This window comes from Canis aureus, chromosome 12 (assembly GCF_053574225.1).
Source record: "Canis aureus isolate CA01 chromosome 12, VMU_Caureus_v.1.0, whole genome shotgun sequence".
NCBI classification, from domain to species: Eukaryota; Metazoa; Chordata; class Mammalia; order Carnivora; family Canidae; genus Canis; species Canis aureus.
This window is the reverse complement of record NC_135622.1, coordinates 27,960,466-27,975,142: the sequence shown is the minus strand read 5'-3', so window position 1 is coordinate 27,975,142 and position 14,677 is coordinate 27,960,466. Positions and strand designations below refer to the sequence as shown.

The window sequence follows — 14,677 nt, the reverse complement described above, 5'->3', positions numbered from 1 at the left end:
TTCTCTAGGAAGAGCAGCTAGATCTGGGGAAGAGGAACCCCAAGAGCTAGGAAGAGACCAGAAGAAGTTTGTATTTCTGGATACAGTAATAACCACTGCCATGGGTTGGGGATACATGCTTTGGAGAACCTTGGTCTGTGTTTCTTGGGCATAGATGTCTTTTTTTAAACAACGTTTTTAAAGTCAAGGTTGTATGTGTGGTTATGGAGGAGTCGTGATTCAGTAAAGCTTATAACAGAATGGGTCTCCCACCACCATCTCTCTTTTCCTGATGCTGCTCCACTCAGTCTTTTTTTTAAAAAAGATTTTATTTATTCATGAGACATCCAGAGAGAAAGAGGCAGAGACACAGGCTAGAGGGAGAAGCAGGCTCCATGCAGGGAGCCCGACTTGGGACTCGATCCTGGGTCTCCAGGATCTCTTAGCTGAAGGTGGCACTAAACTGCTGAGCCACTTGGGCTGCCCCACTCAGTCCACTTGGTATTTGCCTCAGTGTTGCCGAATGATAACATGTTTGTAAAACTACTTGACCCTTGGATGCCTGGGTGGCTTAGCGGTTGAGCATCTGCCTTTGGCTCAGGATGTGATCTCGGGATCTGGGATTTGGAAATAATAATTCCCAGGTCGGGCTTCCTGCATGGAGCCTGCTTCTCTCTGCTTGTGTCTCTGCCTCTCTCTGTGTCTCTCATGAATAAATAAATCTTAAAAACAAAAAACAAAAAACAAAAAAAAAACCACTTGGCCCTTCCAGCTTTTGGCTTTTGCCTTCCCATTGTGGAAAATGATGAAAAAAAATTTTTTTTTTTTAAAGATTGTATTTATTCATGAGAGACACACAGAGGGGGCGGGGGCAGAGACACAGGCAGAGGGAGAAGCAGGCTCTGTGCAAGGAGCCCGATGCGGGACTCAATCCCGGATCACTCCCTGAGCTGAAGGCAGATGCTCAACCTCTGAGCCACTCAGGAGTCTGATGTAAAGTTTCAGTTGTCTTTAACTTTTACCATACACTGACCCAACCTCCCACTTTCACTGTATAATTGGGTCTTAATTTTGCTAAGATTATACTTGTATTTAGAAGCTGTTACTGAACTTCTGAGCTTGTTTTGTTTTTCTTTCCAAATTCATTTATTTGAGAGCACAAGCGAGAGGGGAGCAGGAGTGGGAGAAGCAGACTCCTCACTGAGCAGGGAGCTGGACTTGGGGCTTGATCCCAGGATCATGACCTGAGCCCACGGCAGACAACCGACTGAGCCACCCAGGCACTCTGATTTTCATATATATCTTAATTGGCAATGTTTTTTTCTTGCCTCATGCCAAAATTTTGTTAAGTGCTCCAAATTTTGGTAAGGTTCTTGATTTCCTACCTGTGGTGTGAAACTTGTTTCTTTGTAATACTGTTCTCTGCCTTTCTCTTCTGCTCTATTTGAGAGATCTAAATCTCATCCATTGTTTCACCTGAGACACTGAGCTATTTGAAAAGCTGAGAGGGGTCAGCTGGCTGTAGATTGCTGAGGAGTTGATACCAAACTATTCCTTTTGTGACAGATGGAGACTTTTGAGAGTTTATGAATAGAGTTTTTTAAAAATAACTAAAAGAAAACACTGGAACTGCTCATTGGCCATAGTCTTTGCCTTTGTAATGATTGAGCTTTAATGTAAACCTGTTTTGTTATATTCAGAGATGATGCTGGATTTCTCTCATCTGAGCATGCTGTGGTGCAATGCAGAATGCTACTTATTAAGAGGACAAGATGGTTATTTTCTGGAGACTGCTGATATAGCAAGGTCTCTCCTCCCATAGTATTATTGCTAAAGACCTAGATAGCAGGTTTCTAGTTCCCATTCATTCTATTTCTAGAAGCAAGCAAATGTTCTCTAATTGCAGGCTTGGGCTGAATGCCTCAACAGTGTTTCCCACTGTGCTAATTGGAAAAATATAATTCTGAACTAACTGTGTCCTGCTTTGCAAAATAATAGTTGGCAGCTGAGTTGCCACTTTGGTTCCTAAAGTAAAGTGGTGCTTTTTAGGTTAGCTCTAAGGATAATGGATCTTTGGAAATTCCAGGGAGAACTTTTTTTTTTTTTTTAAGATTTTATTTATTTATTCATGAGAGACAGAGAGAGAGAGGTGGAGAAGCAGGCTCCATGCAGGAAGCCCGATGTGGGACTCGATCCTGGGTTTCCAGGATCAGGCCCTGGGCTGAAGGCGGCACTAAACGGCTGAGCCACCCAGGATGCTGCAGGGAGAACTTACGCTGTGTATAAGGACCATTAGAGATCAAGCTTCAGCCCGTACGAACTCAGTGCCTATTGATTTGGTACCTTTTTCTAGGAGCTTTTATTACATTTAATTTCAATTAAAATTTTTCGGGGGGCAGGTTCTGGGAATGTAAATCAATATTTCCCATTAGTTGAACAGTCCTAGGAGATGCCTTGTATGTACTTTATTGATTTGGAAGGGAGATAATTTTTTTTTTTTTTAGCTAAGATCTTGGGCTTCTGGCGAGCTTTCCATCCACATCAAATATGGTTAGCCTTGCCAGCTTTTTGGGAATACTGTCAGCTTGTGTGTATAGAGTTGGTGTGACACTTCTGTTTAGAATCTTTGGTTTTTCTCAAGAGTTCCTGTTAGAGTCACTGTCTAGTATAGAGAAGGGCTTTAAACTCAAAGTTTCCTTTGGAATCAGAGGTCTTTTTTTTTTTTTTTTTTTTTTTTTTTTTTAATTTTTATTTATTTATGATAGTCACAGAGAGAGAGAGAGAGGCAGAGACATAGGCAGAGGGAGAAGCAGGCTCCATGCACCGGGAGCCCGATGTGGGATTCGATCCCGGGTCTCCAGGATCGCGCCCTGGGCCAAAGGCAGGCGCCAAACCGCTGCGCCACCCAGGGATCCTGGAATCAGAGGTCTTAAAGGCAGTTGATTACCTCATGTGTGCAGTATAGTATAGTGGTTAGGAACATAAGATCTGGAGCCACATTTATCTGGGTTCTAATCCCAGCTTTAGCATTTGCTAGTTGTATATCTTGGAGGCTGTTTAATCTTTCTAAGCCTCAGTTCCTTGTTTAGATTGGTGATAATACTGGTACTTATGTCACAGGATTTTCATGAGGTTTATATGAAATAATGCATGTGAAGTGTGTAATGCCTGACACTTCATAAGCCCTTTGTAAATAATGTTAATGGATCTCATCCTCCAAATAAATATAGGTAATTTTCTTGATGATGTTCAACTTGACATGATAACCTTTCCTCCCTGACTGGTGGGACAAATAATTTTTCTTAACTCGATCATCATTTCTTTTTTCTTTTTTTTTTTTTTAAGATTTTATTTTTTTAAATTTACTCATGAGAGACACAGAGCGAGAGAGAGGCAGAGACACAGGCAGAGGGAGAAGCAGACCCCATGCAGGGAGCCCGATGTGGGACTTGATCCCAGGTCTCCAGCATCACGCCCCAGGCTGCAGGCGGCGCTAAACCGCTGCGCCACCAGGGCTGCCCTTGATCATCATTTGTTTTTCTTTTCTTTTTTTAAAGATTTTATTTATTCATGAGAAACACACAGAGAGAGGCAGATAGAGGGAGAAGCAGGCTCCCTGCAGGGAACCCGATATGGGACTTGATCCCCAGACCTGGGGATCACGCCCTGAGTCAAAGGCAGATGCTTAACCGCCGAGCCACCCAGGCGTCCCTCTATCATCATTTCTTAAGTCTAAAGTAAAGGACCTAACTTTGGAGTGTCTTTGAGGAAAAGTATATAGGACTCTATAAATTGGGATTAGATTAAGCTGAGTGACAGGAAATCCTAAGAACAGGGAAAAAGTGTTTTTTTTTTTTTTTGTTTGTTTTTTATAATGGCTGTTAAAGGGGCATGGTGGTCATTGGGATAGATTCTATCTTTCCTCATCTTCAGCATGGGACTATTACCTCAAGACTTAAAGACCCAAACATGCCAGTTTTCTCATTGGTAATATTGTTTGATTACTTAGTCTTAATGAACAGGAAATGCAAGTAGTTTAAATGCCTTAGTAAGATATGTATACATGCTGGGGTGGTGGTGGGATATAAACCCCACTCTTGGTACTAATTTCTGCCTCTGAATCCAGTCAGAAGACAAATCATAGGTGTTTTAACAGAGAATTAAAGAGCTACCAGTGCAACTGAAATGGCAAAAGGCAGACACAGCAGTATCCTAGCAGTAGCATACTGGGAAAACAAAGATAAGACGTTGGAAATATTAAAACCTTAGAAGCAGAAGAACCCTGGTGAAGGTGAAGCTGAAAAACTCAGACCTCTGAGGAATGGTTGCTGTGGGCTGGAGCAGGGCCCGAACCATTGAGGGCATGCTGGCGTATAGTGACTAAGGTCTGTGAAGAGGGCTGATTCTGTGAGGGCTGCTGTATAGGAGGGTATTGCTGCTGTCCTAGTGAAACGTTCCTTCACCAGGAACAAGAAGCAAGCAAGGGGGAAGCTCCTTCCCCCCTGGTCTCCACCTAACTCCCCCTAGTGGCAGACTGCAACAGAGAAGCAGCTGCAAGCCAATGTGATTGGGGGAGTATGTCTCGCATCATGTGTCCTGCACCCAATATCCCCACAAAGCTTAGAGGCTGAGATATGAGCTTATCCAACACTGGGGGTGCCTGCCAGATGTCTCCATTTTATTTTACTTTCTAGAGTTTTATGAATTCTTTTTCAGATTTTTTTTAAAGTAATTTCTATACCCAATGTGGGGCTCAAACTTACAAACCCATGATCAAGAGTTGTGTGCTCTACTGACTGAGCCAACCAGGTGCCCCAGATTTATCCATTTCAGAAGAATCTTTGGAATTAATACCTGATCAGTGGAGTGAAAGATTGTGTGACCTGTGCTCTAGCAGTCTTACACTCAGTTGCCTTAGTATCCACTGATGAATGTAACTTGAATCAATTACCACTAAGATGGTTGTAAAATGGTGATTTTGGGGGCACCTAGAAGGGTTGGTTAAGTGTCCAACCTTTTTTTTTTTTTTTTAAAGATTTTTATGTATTCATGAGAGACATAGAGGCAGAGACCTAAGCAGGCTCCCTGTGGGACTCAATTCCAGGACCCCGGGATCTCGCCCTGAGCCAAAGGCAGATGCTCAACCACTGAGCCACCCAGGTGTCCCAAGTGTCCCACTCTTAATCTCAGCTCAGGTCTTGATCTCAGGGTCCTGAGTTTAAGCCCCATGCCCGGTGTGGAGCCTACTTAAAAATAAAATAATGGTGATTTTCCTGTTTCTCATTCCTTATATGTTTATTAGTTGACATTCTTTGGTAAAGGCAAGAAAAGAAAGAACCTTTCTTCTCTTGCCATAGGAAACGTGGTTTTCACTTGGGTGGCCACATACACAGCTGAGTTGGAGTTCTAATAATACTTAAGAGCTGGGATGGAACAGACACTGGTGTAGGCAGCTAACACTCTTAACAATTCCTGGCCTAAGCAGTCTTTTAGATCTACAATTGGGTCTATAATTAACTTGAATAGTAAAAGTGTTTAGAATAAGAATTGTTTTACATATGGAAGGATGAAGAAAAACAACCAGAATTAGTGTTTCAGGGTCCTCATTCTCCTGAGATGACAACATAGGCCAGTGGTTCTCATCATGGCTGCACCCTGGACTCACCTGGAGAGATGAGGCCTGAGTTCCAGCCTGGGGCATTAGGACGTCATAGGTATAGATGTGACCTGGGTATCAGGATTTTGAAAAGCTCTCATGGATTCCAATATGCTTCCAGAGTTGAGGGCTCTGGAACAGGCAGCTTACATTGGTCACATGGAGTAAATTAAGATTATCTGTTCCTTTCCATTGGATGGGAATGAAGGAATTGAACTGGGTTTATTGGCATGCCTTGCTTTCATATCTGCACTTCCAGAAATCTGCCCACTGTTAGTGTTTGACCACATGGCATGTTTGTAAATTTGACTTCTCCCCTTCAAAGAAAAAAGTTCTCAAAATCCATTCTGACCCAGCTAGTCTAGATCCAGGCAACCAGATTTAGAGCAATTCTCATGACTAATCATAAATTCATTTGAACTTCTGTAAAAATGGAAACATTTTTGTATCTTATGCATGCAGTGAAGGAGAGAATCCCCAAATGAGTAAACACAAGGGGTGAAATGTCTCAGTAAAAAGGATAGAAGTTGTTACTAGTATATGGAGCCTTTGCCTATCCCCAGCATTGTGCTACATAATTATATAAAGCAGGTCTTTAAAACTTTTAAAATTTAATGTGAAACATTTAAGACACGGGGAAAGGTTATATAAAGGATAAAATAATGAACACTCTTGTACCTGCAATATAGCTTAAGGTTCCAGGGCCTGGATTGTTTCCCTTTTTTCCATTTAGGGCCTAACTACTTGTGTTCTTTATTCGTTATGTGATAATAGATAACCAGAGCTACAGGCAAGATAGAAAGTGAAGGGGAGACATTTCTTACCCTTCATGGATATGGAAAAGTATATTTAACTAACATGTCAAAATTTGAGATCCACCCAATACAACTATTTGGTGTTTATTTTTCCCATGTTCTGCAAGTAGCACATTTATAAAATCACCTACCCATGACTCCCAATCTACTATTTTCATTTTTCCATGTTCTGTTCTAGTCTTTGCTTTAATGAAATATTTAATTTCTAATTAATTATGCTATTATGAAATAGATGCAATTTAAATTTCCCATGTTAAAATTTTCAGATGGATTTGGTTAAGGGGAAATCACTGTTAGGATGGTATAAAATTATTCGTAGTTCACGTTAATTTAGCACTCACTGTGCTTTAACTCATTTATACAATAACTCAGGAAGTTGCATACTACAAATGAGAAGACTAAGTCAGGGACGCCTGGGTGGCTCCTGTGGTTGAGCACCTGCCTACCTTCGGCCCAGGGCGTGATCCTAGAGTCCCAGGACAGAGTCCCACATCGGGCTCTATGCATGGAGCCTGCTTCTCTCTCACTGCCTATATCTCTGCCTCTCTGTGTCTCTCATGAATAAATAAATAAAATCTTTTTTTAAAAAAAGACTAAGGCATCCTAGGGTTTAGGAAACAATGCAAGGTCACATAACCAGCACACTAAGTTATGGTAATGGAGACATTATGGTAATGGAGAAAGTTAAAGTACAAGAAACAGTGTATCTGTGGCCCTTACAGAGAGAACACATTCATCAAGTGAGGCAGGAGCATTTCCAGATCAGATAAATGGACTGCTAGATGCCAGTTGGACTGCTCCTCCTGCAGTGACCCAGTGCTAGGAAGACAAGTTAAGGAGCATGGAAACAACATTGGCTGTGTGCTTTGGCAATAGCTCCTTCAGAAAACTAGCCAGCGGAAGAGCTGGATACCATAAAGACAACCCACTGAGACTTGTGCATGTACTTGGAGAAAAGAGTCCTTACTAAGGAACCCAAGACCTGGGGCACCTGGGTGGCTCAGTTGCTTAAGCATCTACCTTCAGCTCTAGTCATGATCCCATAGTCCTGGGATTGAGTCACTACTTGGGCTCCCTGCTCAGAGGGAAGTCTGCTTGAGATACTTTCTCCATCCCTTCCATCCCTCCCAACTCACCTGCTCACTCTCTAAATCTTAAAGAAACAAAAACAAAACAGGGAAACTAAAGAACAGTGAGGTGGTTGTTGGCTTAGTAGATGGTAGAGATGCCTTTGTTCCCCACCTCTGGGGTTTTGGTGCTGGGAAGCTTGTACTCTACCATATTAGTGAACCAAGGTGAAGCGCTGGACTTTAAACAGTCTGATTTGCAAGTCTAATTATGGTGATACTGATAATGCTGCCATTTTCTGCATGCCTGGCATGAAACTGGCATTCCCAGTGCAAACCTGTGGCCTGTGGCATATTGGTCTACCCTGACGGCAGAAGGAGGCTTGAGGCATGATGGTGTCCTAATGGGCTAAGCCTGGTTTGCCCCCACCCTGCGTGAAAGAGGCAACTCCCCACTCTCACCTTGTACTTTCAGTCACATGATAGAGTTCATGGATAGGAGCCACTGATCTAATTGACACAAAACTGCTGGGACAAGCAGATGAGAAACCTGCTCTGGAAAGGGGCTGTTCCTGGAATTGCCTTCATAAAGCTGCTGGGTTAACACCAGACTGAGGCTGGCTTCTTTGCTTCCTTCATCCTGAGCAGCCCTTCTGGCACCAAAGAATAACCTGTTACCTCAGGATAGACAGTGACCTTGTCAGGCAAACTTGCATCACAAGGGCCCTTTTTGTTGTAATAGTTGGAACTTGTTTCCCACACAAAGCCCTGTTACACATCCCCATCACTTAGAGCTCGTGTGTACACTTTATTGAGAGACTGACTGGAATAGACAGCAGGAATTTGGCTTTCGAATCCTGAGCTTGGGAAGAAATTATAAGGATATTATAAAGACAAGTGATGTTGTGAGTCCATCTAAAATTTAGGAGGCAAGTTTCCTCCAGTGACAAGTATTTCTCTTCAGATTTCAAGATCCAGGTTCCAGGCTGCTTCCCTTCCAGTTCCTTCAGAAGCAGGAACAATGGATACTTGTGGACATCTCAGCAGCCACTCCCTCTTCCCTCTCCCCCTTCCTTCTTGGCAGCTCCAGATTTCTGGTGGAGGTCGTAAGTGGTTCCAGCTCTAAGCCAATCAAGACAAGCCAATTCTATCTTCTGGGATGGACATGTGAACAAGTGTGGTCTAATCAGAGGGATTCTCAGGACTTTTGCTGGGAATTTCTGCTTTGTGATTATCACCACAATCTATCCAAAAGGAAGCATGCGGCAGCCCCAGGTATCCAACCAAAGATGCCACTAGCAATGAGAAAGTGCAGAGCCAAGGATAGAAACATTTTTTTAAAAAAATATTTTTTTATTCATGAGAGACAGAGACACAGGTAGAGGGAGAAGCAGCCTCCCCGCAGGGGATCCCAGGGCTCTGGGATCACGACCAGAGCTGAAGGCAGACGCTGATAGAAAAAGCTACCCAGGTGCCCCGAGAAACCGATTTTTTTTTTTTTAAAGTTATTACAATGCTTGGCATATAGCAGGTGAGACAGCAAGGATCCTTCCCACTAAAGATCTTTGCTTTTTTTTTTTTTTTTTTTTTTAAAGATTTCATTTATTCATGAAAGAGAGAGGGGCAGAGACATAGGCAGGGAGAAGCAGGCTCCATGCAGGGAGACCAATGTGGGACTCGATCCTGGGTCTCCAGGATCACACCCTGGGCTGAAGGCGGCACTAAACTGCTGAGCCACCCGGGTTGCCCTAGAAACCGATTTTTAAAAAATTTTTCATTTATTTATTTATTCATGAGATACATAGAGGGAGAGGCAGAGACACAGGCAGAGGGAGAAGCAGGCTCCATGCAGGGAGCCCGACGTGGGACTCGATCCTGGGTCTCCAGGATCACGCCCTGGGCCAAGGGTGGTGCTAAACGGCTGTGCCACCAGGACTGCCCCTAGAAACCGATTTTTAAAACATTACTGAACTACTGGAGGAAGCCTCACTGTGGACTCTTCCACTCTGCTTCTATGAATTTCCATTGTTATTTAAGCCAGTTTGAGTCAGGTTTTCTGTTTTTTGCAACTGAAACCATCTTAACTGGTACCTGTGGGATGCCAGTTACTACTTTGATCTGAGCTGTTCTTTCTGATGTAGAGGAGGGACAACTTGGGAATCATGGCATAGGCCCTTCTGAGAATTCTAGAACCCCAGGGCTGTAGACTCCGGCGGTGGGGAGGAGGGGGCAGCCCTGACTTGTTCATCCCAATAGTCCTAGCAGAGGTGGAGCCCTTCTTCCCAGAGGTGAGGAGGACCTAACTGCCTGGTCCTGAGGGAGTTGACTGTCAAGCAGTTATGCCGTGTGAATATGGTTTGCCCACTGGGCTTAAAGGCCTAATTCCATATAGGACTATATTCAAGTCCCTTTAGAACAAGGGAAGTCTAGATACCCTGTAAATAACCACAAATGTCCCATTCTCCATCCTTCCCCTATCTTCATTTAATACCAGCAGCTTGGTTAAGCCTCTGACTTTTTAAAAATATTTATTTATTAATTTTTATGAGAGAGCATGTGTGGTGGGAAGGGGCAGATGGAGATTGAGAGAGCCTCAAGCAGACTCCCCACTGAGCACAGAGCCCAACGTGGGGCTCCATCTCACAACCCTGAGATCATGACCTGAGCTGAAATGAAGAGTCAGACTGACTCTTGAGTCAGAGTCAACTGACTGAGCCACCCATGCATCCCAAGTGTCTGACTCTAAATCTCAGCTCAAGTCTTGATCTCAGGGTTGTGAGTTCAAGTCCTATGTTGGGATCCATGGTGGGCCTGGAGCCTACTTAAAAAAACAATAAAATGAATAAAAGATCCTGGCAGCTCAAAACACTGTCTGCCTTTTGTTTTTGTTTTCTGTCACTCCTTCCCTTTGGGTCTCACTGGATGGTCCTGGGGATGTGGCTTTCAGGTGCTGTCAGATGCCTTTTTCTATCAGCCTAGGCAGCCCTATGCCTGTCTGCACCACCCAATCTGGGACTTGATGGCAGGAAGGCAGGGCCTCCTTTGCCTCAGATTCCACTTGGGTATCTTGTTTCTTTCCCACCTAGTTGATCAATAAGATTAAGTATCCTGTATGAGGGATTTAAAGCCACCTGGCTTTAAAGAGATAGGGAGAGGGAGAGATAGGGAGATAGGGAGAGGGAGAGCATAACTGATTAAAAATTAATACAAAAGCACAATAACGGAAACAGTTTAGTGCTACTTTACATAAGGTCCAAGAATAGATATCAAATCATTGGAAAGTACTGAAACAGACCTAAGTGTGTAAGGATTCATTGCCAATGTAAAAGGAGTATTTCAAATCACTGGGGGAAACAATAAATCAGTAGTTATCAACTGGGGGTGATTTTGTCTCCCAGGGGATACTTTGCAGTGTCTGGAGACATTTTTGGTTGTCATACCTGGAGAAATGATCCTGGAATTTGATAGAGGTTGAGGATGCTGCTAAATATTTTACAATGTGCAGGTAACCCTGCATCAAAGAAGTTTCTGGCCCCAAATACCAAGAATGCCACTTTCAAGAAACCTTGGGATAAATGAGATAACTGGAAGAATTGGCTAGCCATTCAGGAAAAGGAAATGGAGTTAGATTCTGAATCATATCACAATAGAAATAATTTCAGGTTAGATAAATACATTTTAATAAGTAGAATCTTTAATAAGACCTTTAATAAAACTTAGAAAAAGACCTAGATATTTATCCTTATAGTGTAGAGACTTTTTGAACCATACAATCAGAAACAAGGAAGGAAATATCAATAGATTTAACTCTAATCATGACAAAACACCATAAAGACAATTTAAAAAATACCTACAAGAGTTGCAACATGTGTGACAAAGGATTAATATATTTATTTTTTCATATTGGGAGGATTTTATTAACATTGAAAGAGATGGGATCCTTGGGTGGCGCAGCGGTTTGGCGCCTGCCTTTGGCCCAGGGCGCGATCCTGGAGACCCGGGATTGAATCCCACATCGGGCTCCCGGTGCATGGAGCCTGCTTCTCCCTCTGCCTATGTCTCTGCCTCTCTCTTTCTCTCTCTGTGACTATCATAAATAAATAAAAAATAAAAACATTGAAAGAGATTAGTCAAACATCATTTTGCAATGACTTTTTTCCAGCTATATTGAGGTATGATTGACACTAAAAAAATTGTATGTCCTTAAGGTGCACGATGTGGGGGTGCCTGGGTGGCTCAGTCAGGTTGAGCATTTGCCTTCAGTTCAGGTCATGGTCTCAAATTCCTGAGATTGAGCCCCACATTGGGCTCCCTGCTCAGTGGGAGAGTCTGCTTCTTCTCCCTCTCTTGTGCTTTCTCTCTTTCAAATAAAATCTTAAAAAAAAAAAAAAAAAAGATACAATGTGGTGTTTTGATAGAAGTGATGATAATGATCAACACAACACAATTAACATATCTGTTACTTCACATAGTTAAAATTTGTGTGCATGTGTGTATATGTGATGAACACACTTAAGATCTATTCTCTTAGCAAATTTCAAATATAAAAACTTACTAACCATAGTTATCATTCTCTACCTTAGTTTTCTAGAATGTATTCATCTTATAACTTAAAGTTTTTCCCTATGACCAACATCCCCGACCTCTCCACTACCTAGTCCCTGGAAAACAATTTTTTCATAATTGATTTATTATTGTCTAGAAATGATAATGCAAAACTCCAATAAGAATATTCATTATGCTAAGTGAAGCTATGAGCCTCATACATTTGACAAAGAAATGCATTTCTTTTTCTTTTTTAAGTTTTAATTTTAATTACAGTTAACATACAGTATTATATTAGTTTCAGGTGTACAATATAGTGATTCAACAACTCCATGGGCACCTGGGTGGCTCAGTGGTTGAGCGTCTGCCTTTGGCTCAGGTTGTGATCCCGGGGTCCTGGGTTGAGTCCTGCATCAAACTCCTCAGAGGGAGCCTGCTTCTCCCTCTGCGTCTCTCATGAATAAATAAATAAAATCTTAAAAAAAAAAAAAAGAGTCTGGGGACGCCTGGGTGGCTCAGCGGTTTAGTGCCTGCCTTTGGCCCAGGGCGTGGTCCTGGAGTCCTGGGATCAAGTCCTGCATTGATTGGGCTTTCTGCGTGGAGCCTGCTTCTCCCTCTGCCTGTGTCTCTGCTTGTCTCTCTGTGTCTCTCATGAATAAATAATAAAAATCTGAAAAAAAAGAATCTGTTTCTTGATTTGTCTCTTTTCCCTTTGCTTATTTGTTTTATTTTTTAAATTCCACATATGAGTGAAATCAGAGTATTCGTCTTTCTCTGACTGACTTGCTTAGCATTATACTCTTTAGCTCTGTGTTGTTGCAAATGGCAGTATTTCATTCTTTTTATGGCTGAATAATATTCCATTATGTAATATAATAATATTCCATTATATTTCAATATATATATTCCATTATATGTATATATATCTATCTATACATATATATGTACATATATACACATTATATATACATATATTCCATTATGTATATCTCATCCTTTTTAAAAATTTTTATTTATTTATTCATGAAAGACACACAGAGAGGCAGAGACACAGGCGGAGGGAGAAGCAGGCAGAGGGAGAAGCAGGCTCCATGAGGGAGCCTGACGTGGGATTCGATCCGGGGTCTCCAGGATCACACCCTGGGCTGAAGGCAGGTGCTAAACTGCTGAGCCACCAGGGCTGCCCTCATCTTTTTTTTTTTTTTTTAAGATTTTATTTATTTATTCATGAGAGACACACAGAGAGGTAGAGACACAGGCAGAGAGAGAAGCAGGCTCCACGCAGGGAGCCCAATGTGAGACTTGATCCTGGGACTCCAGGATCACGCCCTGGGCTGAAGGTAGGTGCTCAATTGCTGAGCCACCCAGATGTCCCAATCTCACTCCTTTTTTTTATCCATTCATCAATTGATGGACACATGGGCAGCTTCCATAATTTGGCTAATGTAAATAATGCTGCTATAAACATAAGGGTGCATGTATCTTTTTGAATTATTGTTTTTGTATTCTTTGGCTAGAACCTAGAAGTGCAGTTGCTGGATGGTAGGGTAGTTCTATGTTTAACTCCTTGAGGAACCTCCATGCTGTTTTCACAATGGCTATATAAGCTTGCGTTCCCACCAACAGTGCATGAAGTTTCCCCTTTCTCCGTGCACAAGGGTTCCCCTTTCTTCACATTCTCACCAAAACCTGTTGTTTCTTGTGTTTTTGATTCTAGCCATTCTGACAGGTATGAGATGATATCTCATTGTAGTTCTGATTTGCATTCCCCTGATTGTAAGTGATGAACATCTTTTCGTGTGTTGGCCATCTGCATGTCTTCTTTGGAGAAATTTCTGTTCATGTCTTCTGCCTACTTTTAAATTGGATTATTTGGAAAACATCATTTCTTAAGTGTTTCTCCAAATTTGATGATTTTATTTATTTTTATTTTGTTTTTATTTTATTTTATTTTTTATTTTTTTAATTTATTTATGATAGTCACAGAGAGAGAGAGAGAGAGAGGCAGAGACACAGACAGAGGGAGAAGCAGGCTCCATGCACTGGGAGCCTGATGTGGGATTCGATCCCGGGTCTCCAGGATCACGCCCTGGGCCAAAGGCAGGCGCCAAACCGCTGCGCCACCCAGGGATCCCTATTTATTTTTATTTTGAAAGATCATTTATTCATTTGACAGAGAGCACATAAGCAGATGGAGTGGCAGGCAGAAGGAGAGGGAGAAGTAGGCTCCCCACTGAGCAGAAAGCCTGATGCAGGACCCTGGGATCATGACTCAAACCAAAGGAAGCTGCTTAACTGACTAAGCCACCCAGCTGCCCTCAAATTTGATAATTTTAAATTCTACATATAAGTGATATCCTGCAATATTTGTCTTTCTGTGACTAGCTGTGTTCTCCAAGTTCATCCATGTTATTGCAAATGGCAGAATTTCTCTCCTTTTTTAAGGCTAAGTCATTTTCCATTATAGTATATATAATATAATGAAATAAAAATATATATCATAAGATATCTATTAGAATTCTTTTATTCATCCATCAACTTATATTGGTTGTTTCCATATCTTGGCTATTGTGAATAGTATTGCAATGAACTTTGCAGTGCAGATATCTCTTTGA

At 42.0% G+C, this 14,677-nt stretch overlaps 1 long non-coding RNA gene across 1 annotated transcript; it reads left to right on the top strand.

The window, feature by feature from the left end:
• Positions 1–962: 962 nt before the first annotated feature.
• On the top strand, positions 963–12,701 carry LOC144280845 (uncharacterized). The gene is made up of 3 exons (XR_013349249.1): positions 963–2,689; positions 2,906–8,419; positions 8,602–12,701. It is a non-coding gene; the product is annotated as an uncharacterized LOC144280845 (long non-coding RNA).
• The last annotated feature ends 1,976 nt before the right edge of the window (positions 12,702–14,677 follow it).